Here is a 23,935-nt window from a genome sequence, read left to right on the forward strand (position 1 = left end):
CAGTGCAGGGCTCTGAAGACATGGACCCTAGACAACCAGCTGGGTTGCCTTCTGCTAAGGCCGGGCGGAAAACAATTGCTCCTTTGAGCCAGAGTTGAACCAGCAACCTAAGGATAATTTGCCAAACACACACTACAGTTCTCCGCTCTGCCAACTGAGCTATCAAAGGGTGCCTGATTATTACTGCTTTGTCCATGTTGTCCCTTCTACAAGTCTTGGGGCGCATGCTTCCCCCAAGTATGTCATTGCTTATGAGTGGCAGAGCAGTACAGGTGCTGTCACAGGTACTTCACATGCAGACGGACCCCTTGAGTGAAACCTGAGCTAGATCCATCCATTTCACAGCAAAAGGAAGAAAGTTGGGTTCTTCTCATGTGTCTTCTTTGTTTCAGAGTCTCTAGGGGTGCGGTAGGGGCAGGTCCACAAAAATACAAGCCACTTGAATGATCCTCGGTCTAGAAACACACAGAAACACCCCTGAGGGTTTCCTTCCCTCTACTTAAATGTTGACAAAAATTTTGTTACTAACTCCTTGGCCAACTCCGATCGCTGCCGGGGGGGGGGTGGGAGGGGCGTTATGAAATTCTCTCTCCTTAATTCTGTGCCCTCAGGAAGGGAACAAATTGGAGAAGAGCAGGTCCCTTCCTGGGGACTCCAACCCACATCCTAGGACCAAGGGATTTACAAGCCAAATGATCAACATTCACTGCACTTCTCCCTCCCCACAACTGTGCCAAACCTCAAAGGCAACTCTACAGTCCCAGTGGCTGGGGGGAGATGTGCATGTTAGAGTCTCTGCCCACTGAGCTATAGCTTTCTGTGCCCAGGGAGCCAGACACTGCCAGGGCTAGAGGGAAATGGGGATTGGCTGCATTGTGGGAGTCAAAGGTATTGTTTGTGACCATAGAGTAGAACAGTTTCACCACACACCCTAAGGAGGGCCCCATGGCTCAATTTGCTAAAGCAGCTGCTTATAAACAGTAGATCCTGGGTTCAACTCCTAGTGGTGCCTTTTGGTACCCTTTGATCACATTTTTCTGTGTGTTTCTGGGACACAGAAGAGGACTCCTCTGGCCCCCCCTCCCCCATAAAACTGCTGGCTCAGAAAAAGGCTGGTTGGAGAGGACTGTTGGAAAGAAGGAAACCACAAGGCTGGAGTGGTTGCAGAGGCCACTGTGACTGGCAAGGCAGTGGGAGAGTTTGAACTCCCTGGATTTCATACTGGAGCTCTGCTTAAAGCTGCAGGATCTGACTCCAGAGGCTGCTCTTAAATGCAACAGAGTTTGAGCTGCTTACAGCTCTGCCTTTGGGACAGGGATTTTGTACTAGAAAGAGGCAGGCTGGGTGACTAAGAACAAGAGGCTGGGCATTCCCATCATTGAAGGGTTGTTAGATCATCATGAGAACATTGCCCAGTACTCCACTTAAAAGATGGGGCAGCAGGGAAGAGTAGGAATGAGACTGGCAGGGGGCTGAAGCAGCAGGGTTGGAGTGACCAGGCCAGCTGTGCCGGGGGCAGGAATGTCTCCGCCTTGTTCTCACAACTATTCTGGAGGACACTTGGGTGGCATTTGACTCACTAAGGTCCAGCCAGGGGAGCAGGCAGCAGAATCTCTCTTTAAGGGGCCTGAAGGTGCCTCCACACCAATGCGGGCCCTGCTAAGCCTGCCTGGGAAATGTTTCTGGCTTCAGGCTGTCCTGTATAGGGCTTCATCAGTCCAGGGAGCAGAGGGCAGGAGGCATCCCCCACAATACACAGGGGCAGGTCCACATCTCCGGCCCTGAGAGTGCAGTCAGGGGGAAAGTGCTGGGCAGCATCTTCTGGTAGTGTCTGGAGCTACGAAATATGCCGGCATCACGCCCCTTCTCCAGGAATGGTCCCACGTCCTGAAGGAGACAGAAAGTGGCCTGAGAAGGGCTAGTGTAGCTGAGCAAACACCTATAGTCCTTGTCTCTGATGGTCTAGTGGCTATGCTTCAGCACTCTCACTGCTGTGGCCTGGATTTGATTCCCACTCAGGGAAATCTCTGTTCATGAAATCTGCTAAGTCTTCACCCTTTTCCATTGTGGGGAGTGCCAGTGGGCTGAGGGAAGGGAGGGACTGGGGTGCCAGAGGTAGGCTCTGACTGGGAGACACTCCCAGGCAGCTCCCATTGGCCATAAACAAGCTTGGAGCAGGGGCCAGGCATGAAGCCTTTTCCTCTACAGCTGTGAAACACAAAGGGCCCAGCAGCCCCTTCTCTCAGCTGTGCGTGGGGGCAGGGCAAGCAGGGAATCTGCCTGAGGCTTCTTGCTGCCATATTGGGTGGCTTCGTAGGCTGGATCCAGCCCCTTGGCCTATATTGCCCAGGCCTGGCTTAGAGGGAACCTTGGCTCTGGGTTGTGGGGGAGGGATGCTGTGGAAGGGCCAGTCTTGCCTTCCTGGGCAGGGCATGACGACGTCCGTTTTGTGCAGTGGCTGCCAAACATCCCAGACAGAGAATTACATGCCAAAAAGATCTATATTTAGCAGTCAAAGTAGCTCAGTGGAGTGGAGTGAGGAGAGCATTGGTCTGAAGGTCTAATGGTCCCTGGTTCAATCCCTGGCTTTGGCATGTATCAAAGGGGGAAGGAACCTTTCTACTAACTTGTTGTTACTCCTGTATTTGATCATGGCCACATCTGAGTAGCCCTGCTCCTGACTTCTTCTTGTGAGCTACTGCCTCCTTAACCAGCATGTAACAGGAGTCAAGCAGTGAAAAAGTGGCTGGACACTCCAGCCATTGGTAGCTGCAGCCTTGTAAGAGAGGCAGGAATGGGGCAAAGTATCAGGACAGGCAAAACTCATCTTGCTCTGCAGGGCCACTAACAGCAGCAGCTTCTCTCCTGTTTGCTGCCGCTGCGAAAAGCACCCTGAGAGAGAAGTGGCTGCCTCAGAAGCAAGAAGGCAAAAAAGTAAGTGCTTAGTTGGGAGAGGAGTAGACTCAAAGTTTAAAAGTCCCAAGTTCCATCCCCAGTTGTAGCAAAAAATTTAGTCTCCTAAGGCTGGCCTACATGGCAGGGCTGAAGCTAAATCCAGCTTCCTCAAATGCCCAGTGCTTAGGTTAAGTAAAAACAGCATAATGGGCCAAAGCTAACAGGAAAAACTCTTCTTCAACTTCCCTCACTCTTTGTGAAATGAGATGGGGGTGGGTAAGGTAGAGTAAGAGCTCTTTCAGCTCAACCTTATCTTGAAATCAAGGCTTGAAATAATTCTTTGTTATTTCAAAATATCGCTGCTGTGCAGACACACCCTAAGGCTGAGCCCTTGTTTGGCTCCTGTGTGGATGGCCCAGCTGTGCTTCCCAGAGGGATAGTGTCTGCCCTGCTGCTCCACCAAGGAGCCAGCACTTGCTCTGCCTCAGCAATGCAGCTCCCCCTTACCCAACCCCCAGCTTCTTTGTAACCATCTCAGCTGAGTCCTTTCTAGGTGAGAGCTTCTAGAAACCGGCATTCGTGGCTGCAGGGTGAGTCTGGCTCTCTCCAGCCTTTGGATACATGTGAGACATGATCCCAGGGGAACCATCTCCTGGAGCTTCTCCCTGTCCCATGGAACTCAGGGCAGGGGGACCCAGGACCGGGGTCTGTACAGTGCCAACGTGTGTAACACATGGCAACATTTCTCCTTCCTCTGCCAGAGAGGGAGCCAGCTCATTCCTGTGAGGCCATATACAGGTGAGGCTGGATCTGGAGAAGTGAAGCAGTTGAATGGAAAAAGCAAGGAAAGCAGTATATCAGCTACCAGCTGAGAACCTCTAGTAGTAATGATGGTCCAATAGTGTAAGGGGCAGGGTTCAGGAATTTGAATCTTACAAGCTGAGTTCAAATCTCAGTGAGAAATGTTGGCTTTTGTGAATCCTTGAGAACTGATCTTCTTGTCCCTCTCACTCAATTCTACTTTGTGCTTCTTGACTTTTGCAATTTAAGGACTTTGGAGAAAACTCGCAAACATCTGTTCCAGTGGTGCAATGGGTCAGTGCACAGAACTTATAAGGCAGTGCGTATAGGAGACATGCTGAGGTTGTGAATTCAAACCTCACCTAGAGCAGTGGTTTTCAGCCCCTACGGGGCTGTCCCCTTCCAGTGAACCCTGTGGGAGCTGGGATTCCAGCTCAGAGGAGACTATCAGTCAAAATTCCCCCTTCACATATTATGGCCTCATCAGGGTGAATGCTGGGTGTCCAGGATCTAAGGCCAAGTGGCACAAAGAGAGTTGGACCTTGGTCCTTCTTGCTTCCAGGGTCTTCTTGCCCATCTTCTCCTCCTACCAATCAGCAGCTGCTGTCCCTTTTAGCCATTGGGTCAGTTCAGGCAGGGAGGCAGGAAATGGGGCAAAGTAGCCAGAGAAGCTGAGGGAGGCAGGAAAATTCTGATCTCTGCATCTCCCCTATGTGAGGGTATGTCTACATTCTTCTTTCGAGAGAGAAATGCAAATTCAGCCTAGTGAAATGAAGCGGGGCAAATGACGCGTAATCTGTCTCTCTGCAAATCTGTCAATTTGCATAATAGTCTGGCTGCTATTTCGAAATACCCTATTTTGAAAAAACAGGTGCTGTCTAGACACAGTTATTTGGAAAGAAAACCCTTCTTTCAAAATAACCCTTACTGCTTATAAAATGAGATTTAAGGGTTATTTCTGAAGAAGTGTTTTCTCCCAAAATAAGCGTATCTAAACAGCATTTTTAATTTCAAAATAAAGTATTTTGAAATAGTACTGGTCTGCAAATATGCAAATGAAGTGCAGGATATTTGAATCCCAGCTTCATTTACAATTTTGAGTGTCTACATTTGCATCCCTCGCAAGTTCTCTGGGCCCTGACACCCTTAGGAAATCACAAGGGCACGCAGTGTTGTGCTGGCTCTCCTGTACCAGCAATTGTAGTCAGAGCCGTGCCTTGCCAGTTGCCTCTGCACCTGCTCCAGGCTTGTGGTTTCCTTCTTCCCAATGCTCCTCCCCAGTCAGCTTTCTCCTGAACCAGTAGTTCCATGGGTGGCCAGGGGAGGCCTCTTCTGTGTCCCAGAAAGGCACAGGAAAACATAAGCAAATGCTACAGTAAGACACCACTGGGATTTGAACCCAGGATTACCTGCTTATCAGGAAGGTGCTTTAGCCAACCAAACCACAACACCCCTACTGGTTATATACCCATTCCTGAGTTTTTCCAGGATACCTTTTGTATCTGAAAAGCTCTGCCTCGTCCATGGAATGGGTCAGCTTTTTTAGATCAGTTTCCAAAATAGCAGGTGTGTTCTTTCAGAAGGTATAATTTTATTAGAAATAAGGAATCTTCCCAAAGAGAAGGTTTTCCTCACATTTGGGTCCATGTACATGGGCCAAATGTCAGAAAAACCTCTTCTGAAAAAAAAAATGTCTCTAAAACTGTTTGAATTTACGGTTCCATACAACACCTTTGAATTCCTAAGTGCAGCCATTACCCATTTCCCACCAGCCTTGGAGGGGTCTCAAGGCCTGTGCAGCCCAAGAAATGTGTTTGGCAGCTCATACCCACAATTATTTTGTCAATTGTAGTTCAAACTAAGGATTACTTGCCAAGCACACACTACAGTCCTCCATTCTACAGCTATGTCTACACTTGCAGCTTCTTGCGCGAGTAATATGCAAATGAGGCTAAGCATGGAATATCGCCAAGCCTCATTTGCATACCTAATGAGCCACCATTTTTTTCAGAAGAGGCTCTTGTGCAAGAAGGAGCGTCTACACTGCCCCTTCTTGTGCAAGAAAAACCCTCTTGCACAATGCCATTCTTCCTGAAAAATAATAGGTGTAATGGCATTGCGCAAGAGGGCAGTGTAGACAGGCAACATGAATTTCTTGTGTAATAAGCCCCTACCGTTAAAATGGCCATCAGCGCTTTCTTGTGCAAGAGAACGTCCACACTCCATTGATGCTTTTGTGCAAAAACACATCTCTTGCATAAAAGCACATGGCAGTGTGGACTTGCTTTTGTGCAAGACCTTTTGCACGAAAACTCTTCCCCAAAAGAGTTGTTGCACAAGAAGCCGCCAGTGGATGCTCTACCTCGACTTAGAGCCCCAGGAGGCACTGGGGAGTAATGACTTTGAATGGCCCTGGGGAGGAGCTATTTTGAAATTGCAGCAGTGGAGCATTGACTCTACCATTATTTCAAAATAGCTATTTCAGAAGAAGCGTTATCCCTCGTGCAATGGGGTTTACAGTGTGGAAACCATTTCATATTTAGCTAGAAGCCATCTTGTATAACAGAAACCATTTCAGCTTTTCTCTTTAGCACGTAGACCAGAGTGAACTTTCTGTCACCCCGTGAGAGAGGCCTACAGGATGGGCTATTGGAATGTGTTCATTGGGCTGGTTGAGACAGGAGATGTACTCCCTCGTACCTGTCCACAATCTTCACGATAAGGCTTTGTTTTTCCAAGTTTAATTGATGATTTCCGTAATTTGATGCTCTGACATCAGACTGTTTGGCTAAGGGTATAAAGATACTAGGATTGATTGTATTAGCCAGCCTTACTGGCTCTGCTGGGACCATGTTTGGCTCACTTTGCTTTATCGATCAATAAAGCTGTCTGTTTAGCCGCCTAAACTGAGTGAGGCCTTTGCTTCAACAAAAGATTTGGAACTAAGCCATGACTGTCTTTTGGGTGAGTGAATAGGAAGAGGGAAAGGCCACAGGAGGCTCTTGGCCTTCTGGCTCACTCTGCTTGTGAAAAAAAAAAAAAAGAAACCACACATTAGGGGAGAATGATACCACTGGTTCTCATACACTAAACAAGTACTCTACTACTTGAGTTAATTCCAGTGCTGGCTAAATGCCAACAGACGCTTATCATCTCCACAGGGATGTCTGTCTTCTAGGTCAGTTAGTCGAGCAAAAGGAGAAGGCTCCAACGAGGTTCCTCCTCACACTCGTGCTTTTGACCCTCATTCTCTCTCTGACCTCAAGGGCAGATCTCAAGAAGGAGACTCCCTGCAGCAAAGTCAGGGGGCATTTCTGAGATGGCCCCTGCCCTGCAGCCTGTCCTACCTGGCCATTGTCATGGACTCTGTGTGAGGTCATCACCTCCCAGACTCCTTTATGCCCATAAGTTGAGGGGCTGCAAAAGGCCCTTGTGATATCCTGAAAATAATCGGCGTAACGGCATTCCGCAAGAGGGTTTTCGTTGCACTAGAAGGGGCAGTGTAGACAGCTCCTTCTGGCGCAAGAGCTTCTTCCGCAAATATGACGGCTCATTAGCTATGCAAATGAGGCTCAACAATATTCCATGTTTAGCCTCATTTGCATATTACTAGTGCAAGAAGAAGCGAGTGTAGACATAGCTTTCTTGTCAGCTCACTGCAAAACACCTCACAACGGTGAGTGAGGGTGAGTGTGGATAAACCCAGCTCTGCTTTAGAGCAGCTGTTAGCTGGGGAAAGAGAGGTGCCCCCTTGGCCTCACTGAGCAACTCACACATATAAGAAAACTTCAATTGAAGAAGCTAGTGCATTTGTCAGGATGACTGAGTGATCTAAAGCCCAGCAATGAGCCCCCAAACTCCCTCTGTGCTCTGAGAGACCCTCCCCCTGCCTGAGACTCTCTTCTGCTTGAGACCCTAGAGCCCTCCTTTGGGCTGCCTGGTATATGGGGAATTACGTCTAGTGGTGGATTTGTAGAGTCCCACAACAGCTGCTGCCAGCGTGCGGATGTGCACATCTGTCTGGGGTTACTGGACACCCAGCCTGATTTGGTGAGTCCCGGATTCTGTTCCTGCCATGATGGACAAAGCAGCAGTGAGAGAGGAGCTTCAACAGCTCAGCTGGCAGAGCAGGTATTCTTAGGGGGATGGTTTGATGCTGCTCTAAGGAGAGCTCCTTTTTCTTTCCCTGGCAGAGGAAGGGAGAAGAGGCAGGACTTGCTGGCTCCTAAGTGGAGCAGCCGGGCAGACAAGACCCTTCCAGGAGGCACAGCTGGGCTCTTCACAGAGGAGTCAAAGAAGGGATAAGCCTCAGGAACAAAGACTTTTGCCAAAGCCTGGGATTAAACCAGGGACCTTTAAATCTTCAGTCTAATGCTCTCCCCACTGAGCTACTTTGGCACCTGATAGGCCCCCCTCCTCCCTCTTCTGAGCCTGCTACTTCTCTCTCAGTACATCTCCACTGCATGTTGTGCTTGCACAAAAACCTCCCCCTGTGTGTGTGGCTGGCAGTGGTTGCTAGATGGATCCATTTACATGTAGCTTTACTGAAACCCCTCTTGTTTCTGCCTTGAGCCTCCCCCTGCCCAAGGGGTGGTGCCCAATAGAAAAGTCCCTGTATGAAATGTGTCATTTTCACCCCTGGGAGCAGCTCAGCCATGCAAAGGGGCTGCCTGGGGCAGGACATAATCCCTGGAGGGCAAGGGTGGGTGTGGCAGTGACATGACAAGGGCCTTTTGCAGACCATCAGGCTGCCTGAGAAATGTGCTGGGCTGCTGTCCGGGAGTGAGCCAGGTAAGTCTCCCAGCCAGAGCCTGGGGCAGTTTGAGTGACTCAGTTCTGCCCATTCTGAAGGGCTTGTGAAAATGGCAGGTGCTCTCTAGGCAGTGAGGGAGAGTGGGAAAGGGGCCCTGAGTTAACCTCCAGGATCACAGCTGCTGTAACAATGAGGTAAGATGAAGGAGTAGGCAGTTGTCATGTGAAAAAGTGATGCAGGTTTCCCTGACTGGGAATCAAACCCAGGCCAAAGCAGCAAAAGTGCTGAATACTAGCCACTAGACCATCAGGGACCTGTGAATAGATGTTTTTCCTTACCTATGCTAGCCTTTCACAGGCCACTTTATGTCCCCTTCAGGATGGGGGTCCATTTTCCATTGTTCAGAGGGGACAAGAACAGAAACCAAACAGAACAGCCAGACTGGGCCATGCCAGTGGCCCAACTAGCCCAGGATGCTGTCTCACAACAGCAGCTGATTTTTCATTCTCCCAAGGGAATCCTCATGAGAGCCCATTATTAAGTGATCATTCCCAGCCCATTCCCAGCTTCTGGAATACACCAGCTAGGGACACCTTCCATGTCCATCCTGGTTAAATGCCATTCATTGACCTTTCCTGAATTAAATTATCCAGTTCTTTTTTGGTCCTTGTAGATTTCACATTGACAACATCCTCTGGCAAGGAGTTCCACTGGGCACAAAAATGCTTCCTTTTGATTTATTTTTAATTTGGTTACTTACCAGTTTCATTTTGTCACCCAGGATGTTGAGCAAATTCTTATTTGCTTTCTGCACCGCTGTCATCATTACATAAAACTCTGTCCCATCGCCCCTGAGTGCAGAGACTGTGGGGTCTTCCACTGCCAGCACAGTGGAAGAGGGGCAGCGCCCTGAGGAGGCTGGTCCTGAGGCAGAGGAGATCTTTGAAGGGAACGGAGACAAGGGAGATGTGAGGGGAGAAGAAGGGATGGACAATGGCAACACGTGGAGCAGCTGAGAGAAAAGTCCCAGAGAGCGGCCCCATGACTAAGCTGGCCAAACACCTGCTGGATATGGGGGAGATGTGTCTGTTCTTCCCACCATCCCTCCGTATGTAACTGGAGTTGGCCATGTCCCCACAGCAGGAAGCCAAAGGGGGCAAAGAACAGAAGTGCTGGAAGTTGGTGGGGGTGGCCTCTAGTGAATCTTACTTGCTAAATCGAACTCCATAAGATTGATTGTAGCCATTCATCCCCAGCTGGACGTGGTCCTGTCTCTGGAGAGATGGAAATGGGGCCATTCCTTGTGGGGAAAGAAGTGGCAATCTCAGCTTTCACCAGGGTTTTAGAAAGAAAAAGTCTAGTCCTGGGGTCCAGCTTCAGTAGAACCAAAGAGAGAACAAACTGCAATTTCCGTCTTCTGAGGAGAAGGGAAGAGGATTGTCTTCACCTCAGTTCTAGCCACATCAACCCAGGGAGGAGAAGAAATAACCTTCCGCCCGCTGATTGTCCCCTGTCAGCTTCTGTAGCTTCACCTCCTTCCACAGCAGCTCCAGCTTTGAGCTACAAATATCCAGGAGCTGGTGAGGAAATGAGGAGCTGGCAGCTCGGGTTAGTCGCTTCCATGAGAACAAGAGGTGGAGTGTTCACAAGGTGCATTCCCCTCCCCTGCAGAGCAGGGTTTTAGAAAGAGCTAGGAACAGAACAGTTATCCAAGTTTCATCCCTGAAATGTGTTTCTGTGGTGTATTGGTTATCACATTTGCCTAACATGCAAGAGGTCCCTGGTTCAGAAACACAGGGTCTTCTCTTATTGCTGCTCCCCTGGGTGACTGGGTAAGTGCAGCTCCTGCTGCCTGGGATGAGCCCTACCCCATGTGACAGAGGGGGGCGACATCAGCTGAGAATGCCCCTTCATGCCAGCCTGGGGAAGCCAGATGGGTGAGGCCAGGCACCTGATGGACACTTGTGTCTTAGTCTCCCCTGCCCTCGGAAGCTGGCGTATGGGGTCGGCTCCTCCTGCTGCTTCCCTTGTGTGAGTTGCCCAAGGAGGAAGTGAGGCAGGAATGGGGCAGAGGAGGGAAGCCAAGCTGAGGGGGACAGGACAAAAGCTCAACATCTCAGTGGGACTCAGTAGGGTGAGCAGAGCCCCCCCCCCCCTTGTTCTGCCAAATCCTGTGGGGCTGGTTGCGGGGAGGCAGAGTCCTGTGCCTGTCTCAGGGGACCCCAGGGAGGCTCCTTGCAGCCCAGGAGAAGAAGGGGGCTCTAGGTGGAAGGAAAACAAGCAAAGCTGGTCCCAGTGGGCCTGGGCCAGGACTCCAGTTTGGCCCAGCTGAGTCACAGGTGCCTTGTGTAGGTCCCATGGTGTAAGAGGCAGCAGTCAGGACTCTGAGTTCAAATCTCAGTAGGACCTGCTGCAACTGGGCTGGTTGTTACAAGCCTCTCAAAATCCACTTTCTTTGGCTTCATTTCCTGCAGGCTCCCTAGAGAGGGATTTGTGCCCCCTGCTGCAAGTCTGAAAACACCTGCCCCCCTGGCAGCTCTGTCTCTTATCTGGCAGCCTGTCAGGGGTTGGGGCCCTGGTGATGCAGAGTCAGGCCTTGGTGTGGCTGCAGACAGCAACAAAGACTCCCAAGAGCAGAAGGCTGAAAATTCAGCATCAAACCTGCCCCCTGCTGTGGTCCTGTAAGGTGACCTTGACAATGCAGTGCTATTTTGGGGTACTAAGGCATCTGTAATATCTACCCTGCATGTTAACAGTGCCCCATTATTTTGAAATATAATGAGCTCGCTAGTCCAATGTCCCTGTAAACCTCATTCCATGAGGCGGAAGGGACATTTCGGAATAGCAGGTTATTTCGAAATTTGATGCTGTGTAAACACCAACGCGTTTTTTGAAATAAGGTCAAAATGACAACTTCTGTAGCTCAAATTGTGTATCATATGTAACTCTCTGTCTATGCTGCACCCTAAACTTGAAATAAGATGTTACATCAGGGCTCTGTCTACACTACAGAGAAAATGCTTTAGTCCAGAGAACACATCTGCTCTTCTGAATTTTTTTCAGAAGGGCAGATATGCATTTTTGGTGTCTGTGAACCTAATTTTATGAAGAAGAAGGGATGTTACAAAAAAAAAGTTTTTTCCCCCCCCACGTTTGGCCCAGTGTAAACAGGCCAAATGTTGGCAAAGCCTCTTCCAAAAAAAGCAGAAAAAGCTATGCCAATTGGGGTTCACAATTTGCCTAGTTTTTTCAGAAGAACAGTGTAGTGTACACGTAGCTTGAGAGATGCACAGCACTGGTAGGAGACATGGAGAGACAAAAGGGTCTGTGGTAACCTGCAGCCTTTCAGAACAGCCCTTGCCTCCACCATCGTTGGGGTCTGCTGGGAACTGTCTGGACTAAAGCCCATCCTGGTTTTAGCCTAAGGATTGCCTATTCTGTAAAAGCTGCCCTGGAAATGAGGAAGCAGCTAAAGTGACTCTTGTGGGATTTGAGCCCACAACATGTGAATAAGTGACCTGGTTCACACAGAACAACACACTTTCCACTGCACCACAGATTGCTAGCTTTGCTGTCTCTGGTATCTGCTTTGCAGCATGGCCATTGCTGGGGGAAAAGAAAGGAGAGCCAAGTCTGTCTCTTTTGGGAGAGCAAGTAGGAAGAGGGAGGGCCCACTGAGCCCCAAGAGAGTTTTTCTTGCGCAAGAAGGGGCTGTGTAGATGCTCCTTCTGGTGCAAGAGCCTCTTCCATAAAAATCGTAGCTCATTAGATATGCAAATGATGCTCACCCACTCCATTAGCCACTTGCCACTGCTCCTACCGGCCACCCGCCAGCCACTTCCTCCAGCAACCCCATGCTGCTGTGGGTGCCAGTGTCTCACCACACTGTGAAATCAGACCAGAGACGGACACTGTCAGTAAACACTCATATCGGAAACGCTCCTCTGATGCTGGGCCCACCAGAGCCATGTGCCACTGCCATCTGCCTGCTCTGTGGTCATCTTCCCATTGCAGAGAGTGCGCCAAGCCAGACTGTGACTAGACATTCCCTCTCTGGGCACCCAGGGGCTGCGTCTACACTGTAGGCTTCTTGTTCAAGAATGGCTGTTCTTGCACAAAAACTTGAGGAGCATCTACATTGCAAGTAAATTTACGGCAAAATGTAAGAAAAGAGGGCTTCTTGCACAAGAGTTATTCCTCTCTCCATGAGGAATAAACCCTCTTGTGCAAGAGCTCTTGCACAAGAAGGTAGTATGAATGGGCAACAGGGTTATTTTGTGCAAGAAACCCCTATGGCTAAAATGGCCATCAGAGCTTTCTTGCACAAGAGAGCGTGCACACTGCCATGGATATTCTTGCACAAAAGCACATGGCAGTGTGGACGTGCTCTTGCACAAGACGTTTTGTGCAAGAATTCTTGCACAAAACAGTTCTTGTGTAATAGTCTGCAGGGTAGATGTAGGCAAGGGGTGTTTGGGTTTGTTACCAGCACTGAGCTTTGTACAACAGCCCAGGGAACATTGTGAAAAGCCAAAACCTTCCAGCCGTGGGTGTCCCTGGCCAGCCAGCGAGTGGCACAAAGGTTCCTGGCAGTGCTGGCTTTGGGTAATTTGTAACAAACCCCTACAGCTCAGATGAGGTGGTCGAGTGGTTAAGGTGGTGGACTGCTAATCTACTGTGTTCTGCACACATGGGTCAAATCCCATTCTCATTGGGTGTCTGCAACCTTGCTTCTCCCAGATCTCTCTTCAGTTCAGTGCCAGCTCCTCCTGTAACCCTGCCTGCCCCAGCCCCCTCCCACTGCAGCCTAGGGAAAGGGGAAAACTCCACAGAGACACTCCCAAATGGGACCCTCAATCCCTTCTGCCCTCAAAGGGAAACCTCACAAAGGAGATTCCAGGGAGCCAGGCCATGGGGGGGGGGGGAGGATTACTCTGAGATTACTGCAGCCTGTCCCACCTGACCATTGCCATGGACCCTCTGTGAGGTCACTGCTTCCCAACTAACGAGCTGAGTTGCTGCACAAGGCCCTTGTGATGTCTCTGCTGCATCCCAGGGCTCATGTCCTGCCCCAGGCCAGCCCCTTGGCATGTGTGAGCTGCTCCCTCTCTGCCCCTGTTACTCAGGGCTGGTTCTGGGGCTCATGCAGGGAGCATCAGAGTCTGTTCAGGGTGCCACATGCCCCCAAGGTCACTTTTTAAATGTCAGGGCAAGCCAGAATCTATCCCGTCCCTTCCCCAAGACCCCACTCCTTTGTTGAGCCCCTGCCCTCACCGAACCTTTCCATGGACTATCCATTGTTAATGGATACTCGCCACTAATGACATAATTACAGCTGGGGAGAACAGTTTAATTTAAATTATTACATAGATTAAGCGTTCGAACTGTCTCATGTTAGTTGATCAAACTTCATTTTAAATAAAGGAAAACATTACGGCCAGCACAAAAGGTTTCAGTGTTGCTTTATGTATGGTAGGGAGGGGGAACCTTTTTTGGGTTGGAGCCACTGACCCACCGAAAAATCAGGGGCCACAAAAGTCAGAAACAAAAAAACTCCAAAGGCCCCCAGCCCTCTCTGATGTGGCCCCCAACTAAGACACCTCACTCCTCTGGTGTTCCAGCCCCCATGGCATGAGGGGAAGGGACAGAGAGGACTGAGGTTCAGATTTACTTTTCTGGGGTTCCAGAGCCAGTGGATTTTGTGGACCCACTTAGGCTCTGCGGTGAGAACAACTCTGAGGGGTTCAGTGTGTGGGACAGGGCTGCCAGTGAGTGGGATGCTGGACAGAGTTAGGAAGGCAGGGCCTGGAAGGGAGTTTGGCAGCAGGAGAGGGTGTTGGACTTCTAAGTTGTAGTAATCAGTGTGAACCAGGCCAGTCATTCAAATCCTACCAGAGTCACTTTAGCTGCTCTCTGATTTCCAGGGCAGCTTTTACAGAACAGGCTGGACCTGCCTCTGTTGCATGATGGGAGTGACAGGGAGTTTGTGATCCCAGGACCTCTGTGTGAGACTCCCCAGAGGGGCAGGGTCACAGCACACAGGAGAGAGCCCCTGGGTACCACATGCTGGCCACTGAGTCCTACTGCAGGGTCGTCCCAGTGCTCTGGGTGCAAGAGACGTGCCTGTAACTCCTGCTTGGAGCATGGGCCCTGCCCTTCCTGGTGGGGGAGGGGACAAACACAGGGCCAGTTGACAGGGGCTCTGACACTCCAGCAGTGGGGCCGTCCAGCCCTTCAGCTGGACTCAGACCAGGCTGGTTGGAGCCTCTCGGCACTAGCCGAGGGGGATTCTGCACTTGCTGCCTTGGGAGCCAGGGGCACGTTGCAGGCACCCCATCACTTGGGTCACTCTCAAGAGTCTCTTGGGAGCTGCCCTGGGATTGTGGGGCCCGCCCAGGAGGCGGCTTTCTAGCCAGTCACTGGCTCTGGGACCCAGGGCACAAGCCCGCCCAAGGGTGGGGAGGGGTCACTCCCTGGTGGGACCGAGTAGAGCCAGTGGGGCATGAACGGCCACATGGCTCCAGGCCTAGGCTGAAGCTGTAACCCCGCAGCAAGCCCGGCTCACACCCGCAGGGCCAGGAACTTGAGGGGGAAGCTGCGGGCTGAGGACCCGAGATCCAGCGGGTGAGAAAAACGATTCCCCTGGATCCAGCCTGGGGCGGGGTTGTCACCATGGGGTTGGGGGGGGGGCTTTTCCACTGCCCGCTGCAGCCACCGCCACTGCCTGGCCCTGCTTGTGGCTCCCACGTGGGTCACTTACTCGGCCAGGGGCTGCGGCTCCTACTGCTGGGAAGTCGGATCCGGGTCCGCAGTTTGGGCCTGCTCCCTTCACGCTAGGGGGCTGGAGAACGCGCTCCGAGGGCCGGGGAAAGGGGAGGCGGAGCTGGGGACAAACTCCCGGGGCCAGGCTGCGGCACGAGGCCGAGGGGCAGCTGCAGGGATCTGGCTGCAGGCTCTCGGGGTGCCCGGGAGCAGTGATGGTTTCTCACTCCCGGCCGGAGCAGGGCTGGCTCCCTGCTGCCTGGTGGACTAACCCGGTGCCATGGGGGTTGGTCGGTATGTGGGGTTGTGCCTGGTGGGGAGGGGGCTGTAACTCACCGTCCTGGGGGTGGCGGATCGAGACCAAACACCATCAGGCAGCCATCCCAGATACACTGCGGGTGCAAGGACCCAAGGGGCAGTGGGTGGGAAAGTGTAGGTGCTGCAGGGACTCAGGTAGGGGTGCCCCTCCCCCCTTGTACCTCTCCCCCCAAGAGGTTACCCTGCCCCCAGAGCGCTGCTCCCAGCAGCGCCCGGGAAAGAGGAAAGCGGTTCCAACCTCAAGACGTTTGGGGTGTGGGGCAGCCACGTGTGGGGCGTGGTGCGGGGCTGTGGGGGGCATTCTGGGGCTGGGGGACATTCTGAGTTAGGGGGTGAAGGGAAGCAAAGGATGTGGGGGAGGGGCTATGGGAGGTGGGAGGGGGAACATGGGAGCAAGCGCAGCCTGGGTGGGGAGGGGAAGGGCTCATGAGACAGACACTGGCAGCTCCCCCAGCCTCTGGGGTAGGAGAGGGGGAGGGGCTGCCCCACCCAGCAGCCAGGAGTAGAATGTGGAATCTGCTTCCCTACAGCTGGTTGCCCCAGTGTGGGGCAGAGAATTTCCCTCCGCAGTTACAAGGCAAATATTCCTGGGCAGCCCCTCCCTTCCCGCCCCCCAGCACATGCCTCCCAATTGAATATCCCTGTTAGAACCGGTCTCAGCATTTGAGGGGGCTGAGTGGACAGGGCTGGACAGCTGCTATGTCAGTTCTGCCAGGATTTGGTCTCAAAGCAGAGTCCCTGCCAAGCATAGTCTGGAACTGGGATTCCCAAGAGCAGGTCAGATTCTCTGAGTGAAGGGGAAATGAATGTTTCAAGTCTGGTGCCAGGTCGGTTAAAAATCCTGGTTCTCTGGGCCTGGTTCAGTTCTGCCAACTCCAGCAGGGCCAATGGAGTTTGCATCTGCTGAGCTGTCCCTGGGGAGTGTGGGGGCAGCCCGGTGGAGCTCAGGCATATGGGGAAGGCCTCTGGTTACTGCACAGGCAGAGGAGGCCAGGTACAGAGCCCTCGAGCTGGCTGAGTTTTGTGGATCAGATGCTGCTGCCTCCAACAGGATCTGGGAGCCCAGGCTGAGCAGTGGGTCTGTAGTTGGGAGACGTTCCCTGCAGCCCCTCTGAGCCCACCCCGGGTGGGGATGTTCTATGGTGCCTGTTACTCACCCCTTGGGGCAGCCCCAGGCTCTGTTGGCATCAGCTCCAGGGGATGGGGAGAGAACTGGGGGACAAAGCTCAGGAGGGGCAGGAAAGTGACTCAGCCAAACCAGCCTGTTCCAGCCTGAGTTTGTGCTGGAGGTGAGGGTGTCCCTGTGTGCCTGCAGCTCCCAGAGCTGCTGCCTCAGTGACACAGCCAGGCTCCCACTGAAGAGCAAATACCCATGGGCACTGAGCAGGCACCAGCACTCCCAACAGTGTGGGGAGGGCAGGAGGGAGACCGGGGAGACCAGAAGAGGCAGCAGTTGCAGGAAGTAGGGAGAGAGGTTCCCAGCCCCCAGACTGCTCAGACCCATTCACTGCATCATCCTGGGTAGACTGACTGTCCTGGGAGCAGGGTGCAGGGAAAGAAAAGGCAGTTCCTGTCCTTCCCTGTCCCCATGTGATGGAAATGATGGGGGGAGGAGGGGCCTGCTGTTCTCAGGGACAATGCCTGGTGGGCTCAGCCCTGGGGGAGGTGCCAGGCCTGTGTGGTAACCACACAACTGAGGAGTTCCCAGCATGGCGGAGTCTGGAGGAGCTGGGACCAAATACAACCATAGAATCATGCAACGCTAGAACTGAAAAGGACCCTGAGAGATCTTCAAATCCAGTTCCCTGTCCTAATGACAGGACAAAGCACTGTCTAGAGTAGACCATCCCTGAGAGATGTCTGTCCAACCTGCTCTCAAATATCTCCAGTGAGGGAGATTCCATAACCTCCCCAGGCAATTTATTCCAATGTTTCATCACCCTGACAGGCAGGAAGTTTTTCCTAATGTCCAACCTCAACCTCCCTTGCTGAAATTTAAGCCCATTGCTTCTTGTCCTGTCCTCAGAGGCCAAGGAGAACAATCTTCCCCCCTCCTCTCTGTGACGCCCCTGTCTCCCTGACAGGCTGAAAACTCACATCCCCACTTTGCTCCAGATCGTCCCATCTTTCAGGGGGCAGGGAAATGGCTGTGGTGGAGCTGGATCCCGTAGGGCATTGTGTGTGGAGCTGCAGGGTGGGGGAGGTGTTGTTGCAGAGTGGGATGGGCAGGAAACACACAGGATGGGGCAGCGTGGGATAAACCTGCTGTGACTTGCTCAGCCTAGGGCCTGATGGTCTGGACAGGCCCACTGGGAGGGCGGGGGTGAACATTCCCCCATTTCTGAAAGAGGAAACAGCCCACGGACAGGGCTGGGAAACATGACCAGAGTCTCCTTTTGTCCATTAGTGGCTACGATACAGAATGGGCAGGGAGGGTGTCCCGATCCTCTGTTTTCCAGAAGCTGGGAATGGGCGACAGGGTGGATTGCTTCAAGATTCCCTGTTCTGTTCATTCCCTTGGGGGCATCTGTATTGGCCACTGTGGGCAGACAGGACACTGGGCTGGAGGGGCCTTTGTTCTGACCCAGCCTGGCTGTTCCTGTTGCTTTTTCTCATGCTGGAGACAGAGCTCATTAGCCAGAGTCTGCCATGAGTTAGGAAGGGGCTGAGATTCCTGTCCCTGTGGCCTGTGCAGAGCTCTGCTTCTACCTCAGCCTGTGGCTGGCAGAGGGGTGACTGAGAAGACCCTGCCCTGCTCCATCTGTTGGGAGGCACAAGGAGCTCTCCTTTCTCTCTCCCTGGAGCATCCTGGCCTCTCTGGGCAGGGTGGAGCGGGATTTTCCTCGCCTTCCATTGTGACTAGTGGGGCTGTGGCTGGGGCTGAGTGGGGGACCCTGTTATTTAGGATACCTGTGACCTTTGAGGAGGTGGCTGTGTATTTCACTGCGGGGCAGGGGGAGCTGCTGAGCCCTGCTCAAAGAGCCCTCTACAGGGATGTCATGGAGGAGAACTATGATACGGTGACCTTGCTGGGTAAGGATTCCTGTGCCCACAGCCAGCAAAGCCCCGAGGCCAGCATTTCTGCATCGGGTCAGGTTCTTCCCTGGTCAGTTTGATGAGAGGGGAGTGGGACCCACAGCCCCTGTGTGAGAGACACCTGCCTCCATTGGACCATCTGTGGGGGGGGGGGGGGGAGTCTAGGCTCCACAGGCTATTTCTGAGAAATAGCCCACAATTTAATCCCAGAGCTGTGTATGTGTCAGCAAGTCCCCCAGAGCCCACAGACCATTTAGAATCCTAGGGTGTATCTACACAGCAAAGTTATTTTGGAATATTAGACAGCTTGGATATTAGGAAAAAACTATTTCACTAGGAGGGTGGTGAAGCAGTGGAATGAGTTACCTAGGGAAGTAGTGGAGTCTCCATCCCTAGAGGTGTTTAAGTCTCGGCTTGACAAAGCCCTGTTCGGGTTGATTTAGTTGGAATTGGTCCTGCCTAGAGCAGGGGGCTGGATTTGATGAGCTTCTGAGGTCTCTTCCAGTTCTATGGCTTCTTCCAACTTCTGTAACCCTCATTCTACAAAGAATAACACCTCCTCCGAAATAGCTATTTCATAATAAGGCATGTGTAGACACTTCACTTGTTCTATTTTGGAATAGCCCATCCCCAAGGTCATTCTAAGTTATTCCTCCTGGGGCTCTAAATCGAGGTAGCACATCTATGATAGAGAAACTACCACTGACTCATTTTGAAGCTTCCCTGAAGTATAGACGTACTATTTCGAAATAAGTTATTTTGGAATAACTATTCTGGAATAGAAGATTCAGGGGTAGCCAAGTTAGTGTGTTACAGAAAAAAACAACAAATGGTCTGGTAGCACTTTATAGACTAACAAAACATGTAGATGGTATCGTGTGCCTTGTAGATGTAGCCCTAGTGAGGGCATGACAACACCCTCTGTCACTGAGGGGTGGGGAGTAGCTGGATTCTGAACTCCCATCTGCAGCCAGACGTGACTCTCAGCCATCAGGTAAAACAAAATATTTATTAGTCCACAGGGATACAGCGTAGAACAGACTTGTTCTACCAGGAGTAGTCAGTACAAGCCATCTTGGGGAGAAGGGGACCCAGAGTCAAGGGCCCTGCCCCCACTCTCTGCCCCCAAGCCAGCACGACACTTCCACCCTCCACAGCTCATTCCTGGCTGCAGCCAACCCCAACTCAAACCTTTCTCCAGTTTCCCAGGCAAAAGGTATCACTTGGTCCCATTCCCCTCCCAGGCTCAGATTGCCATGAGCCTGGGTCATTGTGATCATGCTGTGCCATGCATCCTCCCTCTGCAAGTCACCCCCAAATTCCCATCCAGATAGTGGTGCGGTGCTCAGGGAAACTGAGGCACACATGCACAACGTTACTACAGGACAGTACAAATCACATACAACACAAGAAAGCAAACACAGAGAATACAATCCCAATATTGTCACATCCCCACCCCATTCTGCCCCAAAAGTCTGCTGCTCTCAAGATGTCTGAGTTATCTAGTCCCATGTAGCCCTTCCTGAGAGGCACCCACACAGGTGAGGAGTCAGGGAAACTGACACAGAAACCATCCTGCAAGTACAGGAAAAATCTGGGACTCTTAAAAAGTGAGCAGTGAGTGAGAGCCCTTACTTCCATCCCATGTAGGGCTGCAGGAATCATCCTGGCAAATAGTTGTCAGTGGTCCCCAGCCATCCTGCTAGCTGTCAGCATTTTTCCTCCCTTTGTTTCCTTCCCTGAGGGTATGTCTACACTACCCTCCTAATTCGAACTAGGAGGGTAATGTAGGCATACCGCACTTGCAAATGAAGCCCGGGATTTGAATTTCCCGGGATTCATTTGCATAAGCCGGGCACCGCCATTTTTAAATCCCGGCTAGTTCGAACCCCATACCATGCGGCTACACGCGGCACGGAGTAGCTAGTTTGGATTAGGCTTCTAATCCGAACAAGCTGTACTCCTCGTGGAATGAGGAGTACAGCTAGTTCGGATTAGGAAGCCTAATCCGAACTAGCTACTCCATGCCGCGTGTAGCCGCGCGGCACGGGGTTCAAACTAGCCGGGATTTAAAAATGGCGGCATCCGGCTTATGCAAATGAAGCCCGGGAAATTCAAATCCTGGGCTTCATTTGCAAGTGCGGTATGCCTACATTACCCCGCTAGTTCGAACTAGTGGGGTAGTGTAGACATACTCTGAGAGTGTTTGGGTGGGGTGTGGAGACTTGAAGTCTGAGGCCAGACCCCGGGCTCCACACGGCGCTGCTGCTTTGAAAAGCTGTCTGCAGCCCAGGACCAGCTGGGGTGTCCCCAGGTTGTATGTGGCGTTTCAAAGAAGCAGTATCATGTGGAGCCTGGGATCAGCTGGGGACTTCCCCTCTGACCCCATGCTCCGTGCAGTGCTGCTGCTTTCAAACGCTACAGGGAGCCCGGAATGAGGCTTCTCGTAACGTTTCAAAGGGGCAGCACCACATGGAGCCCGAGGTCAGTGGGGGAGTACCACTTTTAAACTCCAAGACTCCACTTTTAAACCCCAAGACTAGGTCTGATCATTTCAGTGTTTGGAAGGGACTGGACCTACAGTATTTCACTGCATCGAGTCCCACTTAGCAGGTGAATCCATCTTATCTCAAGCAGCAAAGAGCTGCCTTGTCCAGTTCCTGGGCAACATTGTGCCATTCTGATCACAGTCCTGGGAAGAAGCCTTGAAATTTCCCATCCTAGGGGTTAGATCAGTGGTCTCCAACCTTTTTAAACAAAAGATCAGTTTTTCAATGTAAGTGCAATGTTAAAGTACTTCCGTTAAAAGTGTTTCCGCAAAAGAACATCTAGATTGGCATGGATGCTTTTGCTCAAAAGCATCCGTGGCCAGTCTAGACGTGATTTTGCGTAAGAAAGCCCCGATCACCATTTTAGCCATCGGGGCTTTTTTGCACAAAACAGGGTTGCTGTGTCTACACTGGGCCACGTATTCCAGAAAATCAGCCACTTTTCCGGAATAAGCTGCAAGCTGTCTACACTGGCCCTTGAATTTCCGGAAAAGCAACGATGCTCTACTGTACAAAATCAGCCGCTATTCCAGGAAAACTATTCTGCTCCCGCTCAGGCATAAGTCCTTATTCTGGAACACTGTTCCAGAAAGGGCCAGTGTAGACAGCCCAGTAGTCTTTTCCAGAAAAAAGCCCGATCGCGAAAATGGTGATCGGGGCTCTTTTCCGGAAAAGCGCGTCTACATTGGCCACAGATGCTTTTCCGGAAAAAGGGCTTTTCCGGAAAAGCAGCCTGCCAATGTAGACGCTCCTTTACCGGAAAAACTGAAAACGGAATAGTATTCCGTTTTAAGCATTTCCGGAAATTCATGCCAGTGTAGACACAGCTGGTATGTCTACACTACAAAGTTAATTTGAACTAACAGCCGTTAGTTCGAATTAACTTTGATAGGCGCTACACATACAAACCGCTAGTTCAAACTTAATTCAAACTAGCGGAGCGCTTAATTCGAACTAGGTAAACCTCATTCTACGAGGACTAACGCCTAGTTCGAATTAAGCAGTTCGAATTAAGAGCTGTGTAGCCACTTAATTCGAACTAGTGGGAGGCTAGCCTGCCCCAGCTTTCCCTGGTTGCCACTCTGGCCAACACCAGGGAAACTCGTCTGCCCCCCTCCTGGCCCCGGAGCCCTTAAAGGGGCATGGGCTGGCTACGGTGCCCATGCCAGGTGCAAGCCTGCCAACACCCAGCCAGCAGACCCTGCACCTGGCACGGCACGAACCAGCTACTCGCTGCCACCCAGCCCTCCTCCTTTTCCTGGGACCAGGCTGGTGGCTCCCGGGAGCCTGCACGGGACCACAAGAGGTGGGCGCCCGCCCGCCTGGTCTAGTGCAGACATCGTAGACCTCATCCATGACCTCCACACTAGGCACAGGAAAGTGGCCGTCTAGGGCAGGATAGCTGCCAGCCTGGCCACCCGGGAGCAGGTTTGTATGAAAATCAAGGTGGTCCACTGAGACCCCCGACCCTGAGCCCTGAGTTTAGAATGTCCATACTGGGTCAGACCAAAGGTCCATCTAGCCCAGTAGCCTGTCTGCCGACAGTGGCCAACACTAGGGACCCTGGAGGGGATGGACCAAAACAATGACCAAGCCTTTTGTCTCGTGCCATCCATCTCCAGCCTTCCACAAACAGAGGCCAGGGACACTATTTCTACCCCCTGGCTAATACCACTCCATGAACCCAATCTCCAAGACTTTATCTAACTTCTCTTTAAACTCTGTTCTAGTTCTAGCCTTCACAGCCTCCTGCAGCAAGGAGTTCCACAGGTTGACTATTTGCTTTGTGAAGAAGAACTTTCTGTTATTAGTTTGAAGCCTGCTACCCATTCATTTCATTTGGTGTCCTCTAGTCCTTCTATTATGGGAACTAATGAAGAACTTTTCTTTATGCACCCTCTCCACACCACTCATGCTTTTATAGACCTCTATCATATCCCCCCTCAGTCTCCTCTTTTCTAAGCTGAGAAGTCAGTCTCTTTAGCCTCTCTTCATATGGGACCTGTTCCAAACCCCTGATCATTTTAGTTGCCCTCCTCTCTCCCACCCTCTCTCTTCCCCTCTCCCACCTCCTTTTCCCAGTCTCCCCCAGTTTTGTTCAATAAAGAGAGATTCTATTTTTGAACACAATTGTCCTTTATTTTGTACATCAGGAAGGGGGTCTAGGGAAGGGTACGTGGAAGGATGTGAGGGAGGAATGGGGTACGAGCCCCCGATGGGGAGGACTGGGGTGGCTCTGTGGGCTTCTCGGGGTGGAAGCTCTCCTGAAGCCCCTTGATTGACCCCCCCTCCAGATGGCAGCCTGCGGCAAGTGCAGCCGGGCTGATGGCCGAGTGCTGTGATGTGCCTAGCGTGGGCACTCAGGACACTCCAAGCCAGGACTGCTTTGCAAGCGGGGAACCCCTGAGAACTGTCTGTCCGAGGTGGGGGTCAGGTCCCTTTAAGCACAGCCCTCGGCTAGCCTGAGACAGCAGCTCCACGCTCTAAGTCCTAACGTGATGCCCTGCCAGCACTGCTTCCAGCCATCCTTAACCTCGGTTCAGGGTTCACTCAATGTGGACATGCTAGTTCGAATTAGCAAAATGCTAATTCGAACTAGTTTTTAAGTCTAGATGCACTAATTCGAATTAGCTTAGTTCAAATTAACTAATTAGAATTAAGTTAGTTCGAATTAGTGCTGTAGTGTAGACATACCCACAGTTCTTCCCTGTCTACACTGGCCCTCTTGCACAAGTATTCTTGCGCAAGAGGGCTTTTTCCTGAGAGGGAGCGTGAAAGTATTTGTATGAGAAGCACTGATTTTGTACATTACAAAGTCAGT

The 23,935-nt window shown here is 51.7% G+C and overlaps 2 protein-coding genes and 1 non-coding gene across 10 annotated transcripts in view; 1 reads left to right on the forward strand and 2 right to left on the reverse strand.

The window, feature by feature from the left end:
• Positions 1-23,935, reverse strand: part of LOC102443998 (uncharacterized) — a 293,825-nt gene that overhangs the window by 177,339 nt on the left and 92,551 nt on the right.
• LOC102458540 (tripartite motif-containing protein 26-like) overlaps positions 1-23,935 on the forward strand; it is a 36,109-nt gene that overhangs the window by 6,118 nt on the left and 6,056 nt on the right. The window contains exon 6 of one of the 8 annotated variants that reach the window (XR_003090439.3): positions 4-15,042. The exons of the other annotated variants lie outside the window; for them this stretch is intronic. The gene's annotated coding sequence lies outside the window, so the exon portion shown is untranslated. Of the gene's footprint in view, positions 1-3; positions 15,043-23,935 lie in introns of those variants that run through there. 8 annotated transcript variants of the gene reach the window in all.
• TRNAF-GAA (transfer RNA phenylalanine (anticodon GAA)) lies at positions 8,022-8,094 on the reverse strand. The gene has a single exon. It is a non-coding gene; the product is annotated as a tRNA-Phe (tRNA).

This window comes from Pelodiscus sinensis, chromosome 19 (assembly GCF_052426305.1).
Source record: "Pelodiscus sinensis isolate ZL-2025 chromosome 19, ASM5242630v1, whole genome shotgun sequence".
Lineage (NCBI taxonomy): Eukaryota > Metazoa > Chordata > Testudines > Trionychidae > Pelodiscus > Pelodiscus sinensis.